Raw genomic sequence first — 14,187 nt, forward strand, 5'->3', positions numbered from 1 at the left:
TTTCTTTTTGCTTGCATTTGTATCCCAAGAACTTAACACAGTCCTGGCCCTTTGTTCATGTCTTTCCATAAGTTTGCCACAGAGGATGGCCCAGTATGTTAAGGGCTTTCCTCCCATTCTCTTGCTATCATGTAGAACCCTATAGAGCACCATTTCCAAACCAGGCTGATTTTCTGTACACCCTCCTTCTTAGCTTCTCCCCACTGCAATTTGGATTCTTGACTCTTGACCATGGCCTTGGGTTGGCAAGCTTTCACCTTATCTTACCTGATTCCTTGTCCACCTTTCTACTTTTTGGCCATTTCCAAACTTTCAAATTCCTTGCTAATTCCTCCTTTTACCAACTCTTGTACATACATACATACATATATATATATATATATATACACACACACATTATATATTTATTTATATATACATATATATGTATATATACACACACACACTTTATATATATATATATATTACTCTCTATATATCTATATCTATTTTCATTCCTTTGGTTATCTTGCTACAGGATAAGAAAAATAAACTTAAAATGTTTTTCTCTGGAAAATGAGTTCATAATATTAACTTTGTTAATATGACATCAGAAATCAAAATCAGAGATCATACTTTTTTTGGACATAGCTTCTGACTTTGCTGCAGATTTATTCCATTTAAGTAGCTGTGTCCTATTTATAGGATGATAGAATTGATCTAATACCATAGATGAAACAATGTGGTCTTATTACTGAAACAATAATACCTCACATTTCTCTAGGGCTTGAAGGTTTTAATCAGGAAAATCATTAATAGCTTTATTTAATTTCTCAAAGGTAATTACAGATTTTTAAAGTTTTTCTTAAAATGGCAGCTGATCTTTTTACTCTTTGGATGATACTATATGGTTAGAAACAGTAGTGTGCTGGAGTTCTTAAACAGATGCTAGAAATCTGATTGTTAAATTTTCAGGGTGAGAACTTACACTTCAGAAATTAGCAAGCGTTATAAATCAGGGCTTGATTTACTATTTTATTTTTGTCTAGATTTTAGAAAGTGACAGAGAAAATATTAATAATGGTCATTAAACTTAGAAGTGTATTATGCATGCATTATTTTTGTCTGAGAGTCAGTTGTTAAACATTTACCCATACATCATTCTTATCATCCAGTGAGATTATATTAGTTTTATTTATCAGTTCCTTCATATCTTTTGCCCCTCTGATTAAAGAGGTAGAGGGCAGAGCAAAGAACTCCTCCCAAAGCTTCTATTTAAAGAGGGTTTCTAGGTCACCATCTCTTTACTGCCCCAACCATTGTAACTTTTCCTCTCAGTCCCTTACTATTTAACTTCCTTTTGTGTATGTGTTGTGTTCTCCCATTAAATTGTAGGCTCCTTGAAGGAAGGGACTCTCTTTTTTATATTTGTATCCCCAGGGGTTAGCACAGTACCTGGCTCATAACCGATATTTAATAAACATTTATCAAGTATTGATACACTGGCTAGAAGGCAGGGAATTAAATCCTACAATTAAAATTGAGGATTACCCGAAGGATGTTGAAAAGGCTTACAGTGGGCATGAGGCTGTAGCCCATAATTAACAAAGAATTGTGAAAGAGAAGGATGCAGAGAGCTCATGTGGAGGAATATGCGGAAAGGAGATTGGCCTATTGTGAAACAAGAATGAAGCATGACAAGGGAAGTATCCACACTACATCAAGAGTAGTCAAGAAAGGCCTTTCGGCATGTGAAGTGAACTTGCAATGGAAGATTTACCGGAAAAAATAGGCAAGAGTTGCGTAAGAGAAAAAGGCAAGGACCCTGAATGGGCATGTGTACAAGGTGTACCCAGGCACACCCTCATGTCTCAAAAAGAGTTTAGTGTGACATGTCTCATTTTTAAAGTAAAACCTAGTTGCTAGTTTGATAAATTAAGTTTAATGATCTTAGTTGTTTGGCTTGCAGTCCTTTGCCTTATAACAGTTCCCTCTATATATATTCCAATTAAATGAAACTGCACATAGTACAAGTACTAGAAGTAGCAGCAGTAGTAGTAGTAGTAGTGGTGGTGGTGGTGGTGGTGGTGGTGATGGTGGTGGTGGTTGTGGTAGTAGTAGTAGCAGTAGTAATGCTGGTAGTAATAGTAGTAGTAGTAGTGGTGGTGCTAGTAGTAGCAGTAGTAACGGAAGAAGTATTAGTAATAGTAGTAGTAGTAATAGTAACAGTAATAGTAGTAGTAGTAGCAGCAGCAGTAGTAGTAGTAGCAGCAGCAGCAGCAGTACTACTATTACTACTACCATAATCACCACCACTACCACTACTACTACCACCACTCCTACTACTCTATTGCTACTACTACTACTACCACTATTATCACTATTACTACTACTACCATAATCACCACTACTGTTACTACTGCCACTATTACTACTACTACTACCACTACTACTATTACTACTGCTACTACTTACTAGCACCACTACTAGTATCACTACTACTATTACTACCATTATTACTATTACTACTACTGCTATCATTATTACCACTATTACTACTACTACTACCACTCTACTGCTACTACTACTACCACTACTACTATTACTATCACTATTACTACCACTATTACTACTACTACTACTACTACTACCACTACTACTATTACTACCACTATTATTACTACTATTACTACCACTACCACTACTATTTTCAAAACCTCTGCAAGGACACTTTTTCAACATTGTCCCTTGAAAAACCTGTGTTCCAATTTTTCCTTCCTTTCCCCCCTTCTCCTCTAGATGGCTTGTACTAGTATTACTATTAAAGTAATAAATAGCATTTATATGGTGCTTTAAGGTTTATAAAGTGTTTTACAAATATCCTGTCTCACTCTCACAATAATCTGGGGAGGTAAGTATTATTGTTATCCCCATTTTACAAATGAAAACCTTGAGGCTGACAGAGGTCAAGTGCCTTGCCCATGGTCACCAGCTGGTAAAAATCTGAGACAAGAACTGAGGTTTTCCGGACCCCAGTCCTGGCATTCCATTCAGCGCACCCTTTTGCTTCCTCTACTATACTTTTATGACACTGGCAGATTATAATCATTGATCATCTCGACCTAATCCAGCCTCTAACCTGTGAGAGCCTAGAACCATACAAAGCGACTAAGGACAGGAGAGCCAGGACACGGACCATGGTTTAATTAATTTCAGAGTGAGGAACATGGCATTTGCAAATGGAAGTGTGCCCACTCCCCCCCCCCATCCCTCTCCCATCTGCCAATCCAAGAAGGAGGGTGTTTAATCCTGCTGAGAGTGGGGCCACTTAGATCCATGAAAAGGGTCCTGTGAGAAGAGTCACTGTCTCAGGTCTTGGGGGCCATGATGTAGAAGCAGAGTTCTGGGATAGGAACAAAAGTGCAGTTTCAAGGAACAGGGACTGTGAACATGGGATGGATGACCCTGGGAAATGGGGGAAGCTGAATCCTCCAGGGAACACCTGGTGCTGGTCCAAACAATGCCCTTTGCCAGAAGGTGATATCATCCCAAGCGCAAAGGATTGTCATTTTGCCAAGATCAGGGAACAGTCTGCTTATTTGGCCTTAGCTTGGGAAACAGGGTATCTCCAGAATATTTTGATCCCTTCAAAGGGAGTACTCACATCGACAACTTTCCAGATTGATGGATTTCTTTGAAGTTTACTCTTTCATCATAAGGATAACTTGGAATAGCTCTCTTTTATAAATGAGAAAATGGCTGGTGGGTCACATAGCCAGTAAGTCCTTGTCAGAGGCTGGATTCAAATGCAGGTTCCTCCTAGACTAATAGCTTTAACTCTACTGCTCTGCCTTTCAACCCAACCTTAGAGAAGAAGAAAGAGCAAGAAAGTCTTAAGAATCTCCCCCCACCCCCCCCCCCCCCGAGGCAATTGGGGTTAAGTGATTTGCCCAGGGTCACAGAGCCAAGAAGTGTTAAGTATTGCTGACAAAGTTAAGACTCATCTTCTTTCCAGGAAGGCAGTTAGACTTCTTCAGTCCCTGATTGAAGCTGGTTTACACAGAATTCTTTGTGAATGGTTAGGCTGGAGTACTTTGATGAAAAAACTCAGAATATCAATGGATCACCCCCTCTGAAGGCTGAATGTGAGATGAATAACCTCCCAAAAGAGACAAATGAGAGTGTGTAATTTTGAAGAACGACAACTTCCAAAAGCCCTACATGAAGTTTTTCCATTTCCAGGTCAAATTTATAAATGGGTGTATATTTGCTGTTGTCCAGTCATGTCCCCGTGACCCCATTTAGGGTTTTGCCATTTCCCACTCCAGCTCTTTTTCCAGATTAGGAAACTGAGGCAAATAGGATTAAGTGATTTATCTAGAATCCTACTGCTAGTAAGTGTCTGAAGCCGGATTTGAACTGTGAAACATGAATCTTCCGGACTCCAGGCCTGGAACTCTACCCACTGATCCACTCAGCTTCCCTGGGTATATCTTGGCCATAACAAAACAGAGACAACACCCCATATATAGGTTCCTCATCCCAGCTGTTCCTCGGCCTTTGGGGAGGAGCGATGATCCAAACTCCAAGGGGGGGAAAGGTTCAAGAACAGTTTCTTCCGTTGCATTCGTCCCCCTGGCACCGATTCCAGCTGGGACCCATGGCTTTAGAAGGAGCTGTTGTATCCTTCTTCTTCCTCTGTGTACTCAGAGTTCCATGTGGCTGCCCCCGGTCCGCCAGGGCCAGAGTCTTCTCCCTTGGATTGTTTGTTATGTGGACAGAAAGCTTTTTCAAAGTTATGAGCAATTGTCGTTCAGAAGGATCGTTGGAGTACAGGGAGGCCTAAGGGGCCCTCTGAGGTCCCTTCCAGCTCAGCAGTTCTGGGAACGCATCCAAAAGAACCCATTGAACATGGAGCTTTATTTACAGCTCTCCTTCCCTTTTGATCTTTTCTTTATTAGTGCATACACATGTATTTTTACTGGAATCATGAGATGTTAGATCTGGGAAAGTACCAAAAACCCATGGATTCAACCTTGTTGTGGTAGAGATAAGGAGACAGAAATCTAAAGCTTGGACAGAGACGTGACTTGTCCAGCATCCCAGAGTTAGTTAGTAGTAGAACCAAGACTAGAACCCAGGTTTTCCTTCTCCTACGCAGTCAGTGTTTTTTCTATTAAACCGAACATTTTGTGGGTGTGTGATTTTGTGTTCCGTTTTTTTAATCTCACCATAAGAAGGGTTCAATGGATGTTCCCTTTGGCATCCCAAACATGCTATTTCCCCCCATAAACCCTCTGCTCTTGCTAATTTGCCGAATTCTGTTGAAGGTATCCTCTGATCTGGTCACCTAGTTTTGCAATCTCGGAATCATCTTCACTTTTCACATCCCATCACTCCTCCCATCTATTCCATTTCCAAATATTGTTCATTCTACCTCTATAATCAATCAACAAACATTTAAGTGCCCACTATGTACTATTCTAGGTGCTAAAAACAGGGAAATGAAAACAAAAACAAAACAATGGTTTCTGCCTTCAGGAAACTTACATTCTATTGGAATACACTAAGAAAGACCTCATGTAGGAAATTACATTTGAGTTAATCTTTGAAGGAAAGTAAGAATTCTAAAAAGCAAAGGGAAGGAGAGAATGTATTCTAGGAATGGGGACTCTTGGTTCAAAAGTATGAATTTGCACTATAATGGATAAAGCACTGGCCCTGGAGTTAGAAGGATCTGAGTTCAAGACTCTTGACCTCAGACACGTGATAGTTACTAGCTGTGTAACCCTAGACAAGTCACTTAACCCAGATTGCCTTTTAAAAAGTTAAAGTTCAGCCTCAGACACTTAATACTTCCTAGCTGTGTGACCTTGGGGAAGTCACTTAACCCCAGTTGCCTCAGCAAAAAAACAAACCAAAAAAAAAAAAAAAACATAAAGATGGGAAATGAAATATTCTTTGTGAGGAATAGAAAGGAAATCAGTTAGACTGGACCAAAGACTGTATGAAATGGATTAATATGTGATAAGGTTAGAAGTTCAAGTTAGAATTATAATTATGTAGAATATAATTATATCCTATATATATTTTTATATATAGTTAATTACATATAATTAATATAATTATATCATATGTTATATATAATATATTATATAATTATATTACATATACATGTATATGTGATAAAATTACATGTAATATATGTTAATAGAATAATTATATAGAATAATAATAGATACTATAAGTCTTCTAATTCCAAATCCAATCTTTATTTTACTGTACTATCCTGGGAGATGGTGTAGAGGAAGAATTGATAAGACTTGGCATCTGATTGAGATGAGGGAAGGTATTGTAGGCAGGAGAAACAAGAAAAAGGTTAGAAAACTGAAAATGTACCAGGCATTTTGCTAAGCTTGGAGGGGGGGCAAAGACAAAAAGACTTCAGGAAGCTTACATTTTAGTGGGAGAAGATAATACATAAAAGAGATTTGAAAAGTGTAAGGGGAGAGGAAGGTATGGTATAGGGACAAAACAGTGAAATCTAGAAAATTAGAAGCACATCTAGAAAGAGGAGGTTGTATGACTGGCTCGATCTCAAAGTGGTAAACCACAGAGAATCAGTAAAGAAATTTATTATGAAAATTAAAAATAAAGTGGCCAGACATAAAGTAAACTTATCCAATTCTTTTTTTATTATGATAATAAAAAAGATGATAATTCACATTTTAACAAAAACCTGGCGAACATGATAGAAGAGTAGAATTCAAATACTTAGTAAACATATAAAATAGCTTGAAATATATTTCCTGAGACACATTAAAGACACTTATAAATAGAATGACAAAATACTCTTTCCAGAAATAAAGAATTATTTATTAAGTATCAACGCCAATATAATAAAAATTGTGATAAAACAAATTAATTTACTGATTTAGGGCTATGAAAATCACACTATCAATGAGTTATTTTATAAAACAGGACCAAATAATAACAAAATACATTTGAACAAATAAAACATCTTAAATCTCAAGGGAAATAATGAAAAAATGTAGGAATAAAGGGATATTGCCAATTCTGGACCTCAAAGCATATTATAAAGCAGTGATTATTGAAACTATCTGATACTGGTTAAAAAAAAGTGTAAAAGTACTTAATTGAAATAGACCAAACTGTTAGAGATGAGAGACATCTGGACTAAGTCCATTGTTCAATAAATCCAAGAATATAGAGTACCAGCCCTGGAATTAGGAGGACCTGAGCTCAAATGTGGACTCAGATCTCTTATTAGCTTTGTGACCTTGTAACCCCAACTGGCTCCAAAAAAAAAAAAAAAAGCCCAAACTCAATCCAAGAACAAAACCTATCAGAAGGACAACCTATTTGAGGAGAACACTTAAGAAAATTGGAAAGCAGTTTGTTATAATATATATATTATTGTACATTGAATGCCACAATAAGTTTCAATATATATGTGAGCTAAGTTTAAAATGTCATATGACAAAAAGTTTTGGAAGCAGATAGAAGAAAAGATGTTTCACAATTCTGAAAAGGGGGAGATTAATAGCCAAACAAGGAATCCCAGGTATCATAAAAGAGAATATAGACAATTTTGACTGTATAAAATTTTAAAAGCCTTTGCATAAGCAAAATTAATGCAGCTAGTACAAGAAAGGAAACTTTGGCCTGGGAAAAATATTTACACTGGATATTTCTAGTAAAAATGTAAGATAGGGAATACAAACATATAAGACCAAGAACTATTCCTCAAAAGAAAAGTGGTTATAGGATATAAAGAGTTATCAAAAGAATTGCACATCAGCAGCCATATGAAATATTGCCTTAGGTTGTTGATAATAAGAGAAATACAAATTAATATTACTCTTGAGATCTTACCACATAGTCAGAAAATTGGCAATGATGACAAATGACAGAAATAACTGCAAAACAGAGATGAGAGGACTGGCTACATTAATATAGTGCTAGTAATACTGCAAAGGAGTCTCTCCAATCTAAAAAAAGCAATTTTATAGAATTAGACATATTCAAAAAAAGTCAGACAGAAAAGTTTAATTAAACCAAAATATTCATAACAGAATTCTTTGTGGTAGCAAACATATAAAAACTATGGGATCCCATTATTTGGGGATGTCTGAACAAACTTGTTTGACACTCTTACTCAAAATATTTTGGTTAATAGTAATCACTTCTTCCCTTTAGAAGAACAAAACCCCCAAACCTTTACTAATTCATTTTTAGAATTTTGCTGGATATCATTGTAAAATTTATTTCACTCTTCTGAGCCTATTACCTCAACTGTGAAATGAGTGATGTGGTTTAGATAACATATCTGTCAGATTTGTCCTAGAACTAACTTTCTTTAATATTTTGCAGACTTGGAAATCAAATTTTTTATTTTTATAGAGCTAAAAAATACATAATTTATCAACAACATGCTTTATTTGTGGTTATCCCTCATGCTGAAAATGGTTTAAGTGATGTCATCATTCCTTAAATGAAGCATGAAACATCCCTCCAGGAGATGGAATTACATAGCCAAAGATGGAAAACATCTGTTTTCCTTTTTTTTTTCCTTCTTGACTATCTATTTTTTCCACTAACTTGTCTACTTTAATGTCACCATGAGAAATTGTCTAAATTCCATGACCAAATTATTGTGACTTCTGCTTTCCCAAATAGCTTTGCCATTCTATTCTGTGCACCCTTCTTAAACTTTGACATTTTTAATGAATAACATTCCCAATGGTCTTTCCACTATTATTATTTCTAATAGTGACATTCTGGTGTTTAAGCTCAAAATCCATATAGCCACAGATGCTACAAAGGTATACCTACTTCATCATACTCAACAAGCAATTGTAAGGTCTTTGTTTGAAGACCTGCAAAGAGGAGATAACTTAACACCTCTTGAAGCAATTCATTCCACTTCTGGCAGTTCTAATTGTTAGTAAGTTTTTCTTGAAGTCAGAGCCTAACATTGCTTCTTTGCAAATTCTAGTCATTTTCCCTCTGGTGCCAAACATAATAAGTAGTCAACATTAATAGTATCAAACTCAAATAGAAATGGGGACCACTAATTTATGCATAAGGATTCACTCAAATTGTATATTGATTTAGTTTTAAAATGTAATATTATCTGTCTTTTGAATATGTTTTGTATATGTTTTTTGTATATGTTTTATGATCCTGTATAAGGGACAGGGCAAGTTGGTGAGAATACAAGAGCTAGCTCCAGTCTGATAAATATTTCCCCAAAATATTTTAATATGGTTTGGGCCAACCTACAGGCAATGTTTTTGCCACATTTGGTCTACATCATTTTATTTTCTCTCCATTTATTGTAAATTCACATTGTAGTTTTTTTAAAATGGTGACTTGAATTTTCTAATTTCTTTTTTTTTTTTGTGCATCATTTTACTTAAAAGGTATATCATTGTTATTATTTTTGAAATATCAGTTGTTTGTTTTGTAAGTTGTTCCTATAGTTTTTTCATTTTTCATTTTGTCAATGTCCCCTTTAATTTTTTATATTTCTTCTGTGTTCATTTTAATTGTGTTAATTTTCTATTTTAAAATATCACATTATTAATTTTATTTTTCTTTTCTCCCCTCTTTTGTAAATGTATATAATCTCAGACCCAAAGCCCATTGGTATAAGATGCTATTCTCAATGGAGATCAATGCCCTGATCCTGTATAAGGGGCAGACCAAGTTGGTGAGAATGCAAGAGAGAGCTCCAATCTCTTCAGCCATCTTCAAGTTTTTCCCAAGGCACTTCTTATGTCCAAATTTGAAAGAGAAGATGGAAGATATCAACCTATTTCAAGATTGTTGAAGCTTGAAGCTTGAAGAAGCTTGAAGAAGATGGATTGATTAAGTGATTAAAAAGATCGAAGCTCTCTCTTCTACCCCTTACATAAGTGCAGAATGTGTTTAATAGTTTGCTTCCTTATGTTTATTTAGAGTTTCTCTAGCTCCTTGCAAATGATCTCTTTTTGGAAAGGTACCATGAAATGTGAAAAAAAATTATGTTCTCTACAGCTCTTATTTAAAAGATACATAAAATTTTTAAATTTAATATTTTTCAACAGGCTGTTTAATTCTATATTTTTCTTTTCATTTATCTTAATCTTATTTGAATGGGCCTAGAAATAGGAATTAAAGCACAGAGATGGATTTTAAGGAGTTTGTTTTCCGTCTTCATCCAGGTCTTACCTGGGTGGACACAGGTGAGAAAGATATCTTCATGGAATATTGTCAAACTCCCAAGTTATGCTAGCAGGTTGACTGACCATCAGACTACTAGGATTAACATGTCACCTTGAATAAATAGTAGTTTCTGTTAGTTACTTCTCTTACAAAATGATGCTAAAACTTTTCCTTTCTAGAGCTTATAACATTTGAAATCTCATTGGTAAGTATGGAGAAGAAAAGTTGGGGAATTAGATAATTGCACAATTTTGTTTTTGCTTTTTTCATTAAAGCTTAGTGGGAAAATATATGCAGGGCTTAGAAATCTCACTGAATTGAAAGAATTACTATATTTTTCTCAAAAGCTATAGAGGAGTTCGGATGAAGAGAGGGCTAAGAAAGAAAACATTCCAAAGAGAATATGGGTCATAGATGATTATAGAAATTAACTAGTCCAAAGCCTTATTTTGCAGATGAGGGAACTAAGGTCTAGATTTGGGGAATTTACCTATGATCAAACATATAGCAAGGGGACAGGGATGAGAGTCAAACTTTGATACAGTCTAAGATATGATATGCATCTGCTCCAATTAAATAAAGATGGAAGATTCTGTCATTTGTTCTGTTCCAATAACTTTTCTAGGAATTTAGAGAAAAATTAGATGTACCAATGACACAAAGGAATAAGCTTTTATTAACATCATGTTTTAACTCACAACAGAGAACTATATAGCTTAACCAGAGATACCTAAGACTAGGAGTATAGAAAGGAAAGAGGAAAGAGGAAAGGATACAAAGGTAGGTGGATCTGAGTCTGAATCCAGCCATAGATACTTCTTGTCATCTTGGGCAGGTCACTTAGCTGCAATTCTCACGTAACTCCAATTTCTTCACCTGCAAAATGATATAATAATATCACTTTCTTCCCAGACATTTTGTGAGATTCAATGAGATAATATTTGCAAAGTAGTTTGCAAACCTAAAAGTACTATATATGCTAATTTTTATTATTGTTTTTGTTATTGTTTTAAGATAAAATTACCCACCACTTTCAGAGTGAGACAGAGAAGATATATAAAAAATAAGGAGATTTCCAGAGATCCCCTTCACTCCATGGCAAGAGGAATAAGCCTATGAGTAAGACTGTTTATATTGTCTCTAGGACTCAGGGCATTCTTATTTCTTTCCATTCTTCTCCGCTTCACTCTAAGCATCAATTTGGATACCTGCAAGAAGGTAAGAGCTTTGATGGGAAGAGCAACATTCTTCCCATTGGCTTTCCAACTACGATGGCTTGGCCAGAAGCCACTAAGGAAAGAGGATATTTGCGGCAAGAAAGAGTCCCAGTATGGGGAGTTTTAGGATGAGAAAATAGGGTTGAGGAGGTAAATGTCTAAAATGTCTAAAGCAGCGATAGCCTGTGATAGAAAAAAAATGGATCTGAAAAAAATAAATATCCTGAGTTTTTTTCAGATTACCAGAGACAATAACGTGGTCATTTCAATTTTCAATTTCAATTGAATCATTTCAATTTCCCAAAGCTTCAAGCTCCAATTAGGTCAGAAGAACCAAGGGTATCCCAGGGGTCCTCAAACTACGACCCACGGCCAGATGCGGCAGCTGAGGACCATTATCCCCCTCACCCAGAGCTATGAAGTTTCTTTATTTAAAGGCCCACAAAATAAAGTTTTTGTTTTTACTATAATCCGGCCCTCCAACAATCTGAGGGACAGTGAACTGGCCCCCTATTTAAAAAGTTTGAAGACCTCCCCCCTCTAAGCCATTGAAATTTAGAGGGTGCCAAAAAACTGAACACATACCCCCCTTCTTCAGCAGAAACCAAGTAATTCATCTTGTTCAAGTGAATTAATCTCAATTTCTTGTTATGTGGTTTTCACATTGTAAACTTGGTTTGAGAGGGTTTTCATGCTTTATTTGCTACTTACCTATTTTGTCCTCTGGGTGCCAAAATCACTAGTTATGGCTCTGCCTTAAGCTATTCCCAGAGCTGAGTTAGTTCTAATTTTGAATAATGTCCCATTAATAATTTGATCTCCTCCTAGGAATTAGCGGCGCAATGTAGAAAATAGAAAACCCGAGTTCAAACTGGTCTCAGACTGTGTGATCCTGGGCAAGTCAGTTCACTCTGTTTCCCTCAGGGTATCTCATCTATAAAATCTGTATCATCTCATCTATAAAATGAACTGGAGAAGGAAATGGCAAAACAGTTCAGTATTTTTGCCAAGAAAATCTGGATCATGAAGAGTCAGATGTGACTGAAAGGATAGAATAGCAAGGGACTGGTTTTTTTTTTTTTTTTTTGTTTGTTTGTTTTGTTTTGTTTTGTTTTGTTTTGTTTTTTGACCAATTTCACCTTTTCCCATAGACTTTACAGAAGAGACAGAAAGGCTAGGAAACAGGGAACTAGACTGTGGAGTGGAAGCACCTACCAGACTCTTCCAGCCCGGACCGCCCAGGGAAGCAAGCCCCCCACTCACGTGGCCCAGGGAAGCAAGCCCCCCACTCACGTGGCAGTGGTGAGTGAGCAAGCCACGTGGATTCAGGTAGAGCAGAACACTGGGCTAACCCTGCTGTGGTCCCTCTAGCACCCTGCTAGTTCATTGTTCCTGTTTGCAAGAGTATCACTTAATATTTCACAATTTCACCTATTTTCACAAATAGCACCTAGAAGAGTGCCAAAGAATGAACAGTACCTCCCACCAGTTGTGCTGTCTCGATTGTGCTCGCACATACATTACTGACAGAATGTCTTTCTAAATGAGACCATTGATTTTCTAGAGCTGATTCTGTATTTATTATAAATTAATACATGTCAATGCGTCGCCATGACTCAGCCGATAGTGAAGTGACTCATCTGTCACCATCTCCAAAAGACTAAATGGATTTTATTTTCTCTGCTTGGAGGAACTGAAGCAATTGTACGTGTGGGCCAGACAGCACCAGGCAAAGGGAGGAGGAGGGGAAAGGATCAGGGACAAAACTGTAGATGCAAAGACAAAGAAGATGGAAGTGTATGTCTGGGTATTTATATCAGTGCTCATCAAAATAATTTTTCCCAATTTGGAGGCTGGAGACCCAGTTTTGAATCCTGGCACTGGTTCTCAGGATCATAAGCTATTGTAGGATGGAAATTAGAAGAAACTTAGAAATTAGAGAATTCAGTTCTTTCATTTTACAGATGAAGAAGCTGAGGATTAAAAAGGGTTAAATCCTTGGTCACACAGCCAGTGCTCCCAGCTCCCATTCTCTCAATATTGACTAATATTGTTGTGAGCAAGGAAGCTGTGGTACACTTCCGGCGAAGTTGGGATTAATTTTGCCCCCATGTGCATTGATCCAAATGTGCCCTTTATGCAGGAAAAATGGAAAAGTGATCTTTAGGACTGTAATTTCAGCCAAATGACCCAAATTTTCTTAGTCTCAGTTTCCTAATTTGTAAAACAGTGATAATCTTAGCTGTGGCACTGATTCCATAAAATTGTTATAAATCTTGAATAAAATTATATATTATATTATATTACATTATGTTATATTATATTACATATATTTAATGTGTATGTATATGTGTGGTATATGACACTGATTCCATAAAATTGTTGTAAATCTTGAATAAAATTATATATTATATTATATTATGTTATGTTATATTACATATATTTAATGTGTATGTATATGTGTGGTATGTGACACTGATTCCATAAAATTGTTGTAAATCTTGAATACAATTATATATTATATTATATTATATTACATTGTTATGTTATATTATATATGTACTTAATGTGTATGTATATATGTTGTATGTGACACTGATACCATATTTGTAAAATGGTGATAATAGCTGTGGTACTGATTCCATAAAACTGTTGTAAGTCTTGAATAAAATTACATATTGTATATATGTATATGTATACATTATATTATATTATGTTATATTGTATTATATTACATATGCAATATAGAATATATTACATG

The sequence above is a fragment of the Antechinus flavipes genome, chromosome 6 (genome assembly GCF_016432865.1).
Source record: "Antechinus flavipes isolate AdamAnt ecotype Samford, QLD, Australia chromosome 6, AdamAnt_v2, whole genome shotgun sequence".
In the NCBI taxonomy this organism is placed as follows: Eukaryota; Metazoa; Chordata; class Mammalia; order Dasyuromorphia; family Dasyuridae; genus Antechinus; species Antechinus flavipes.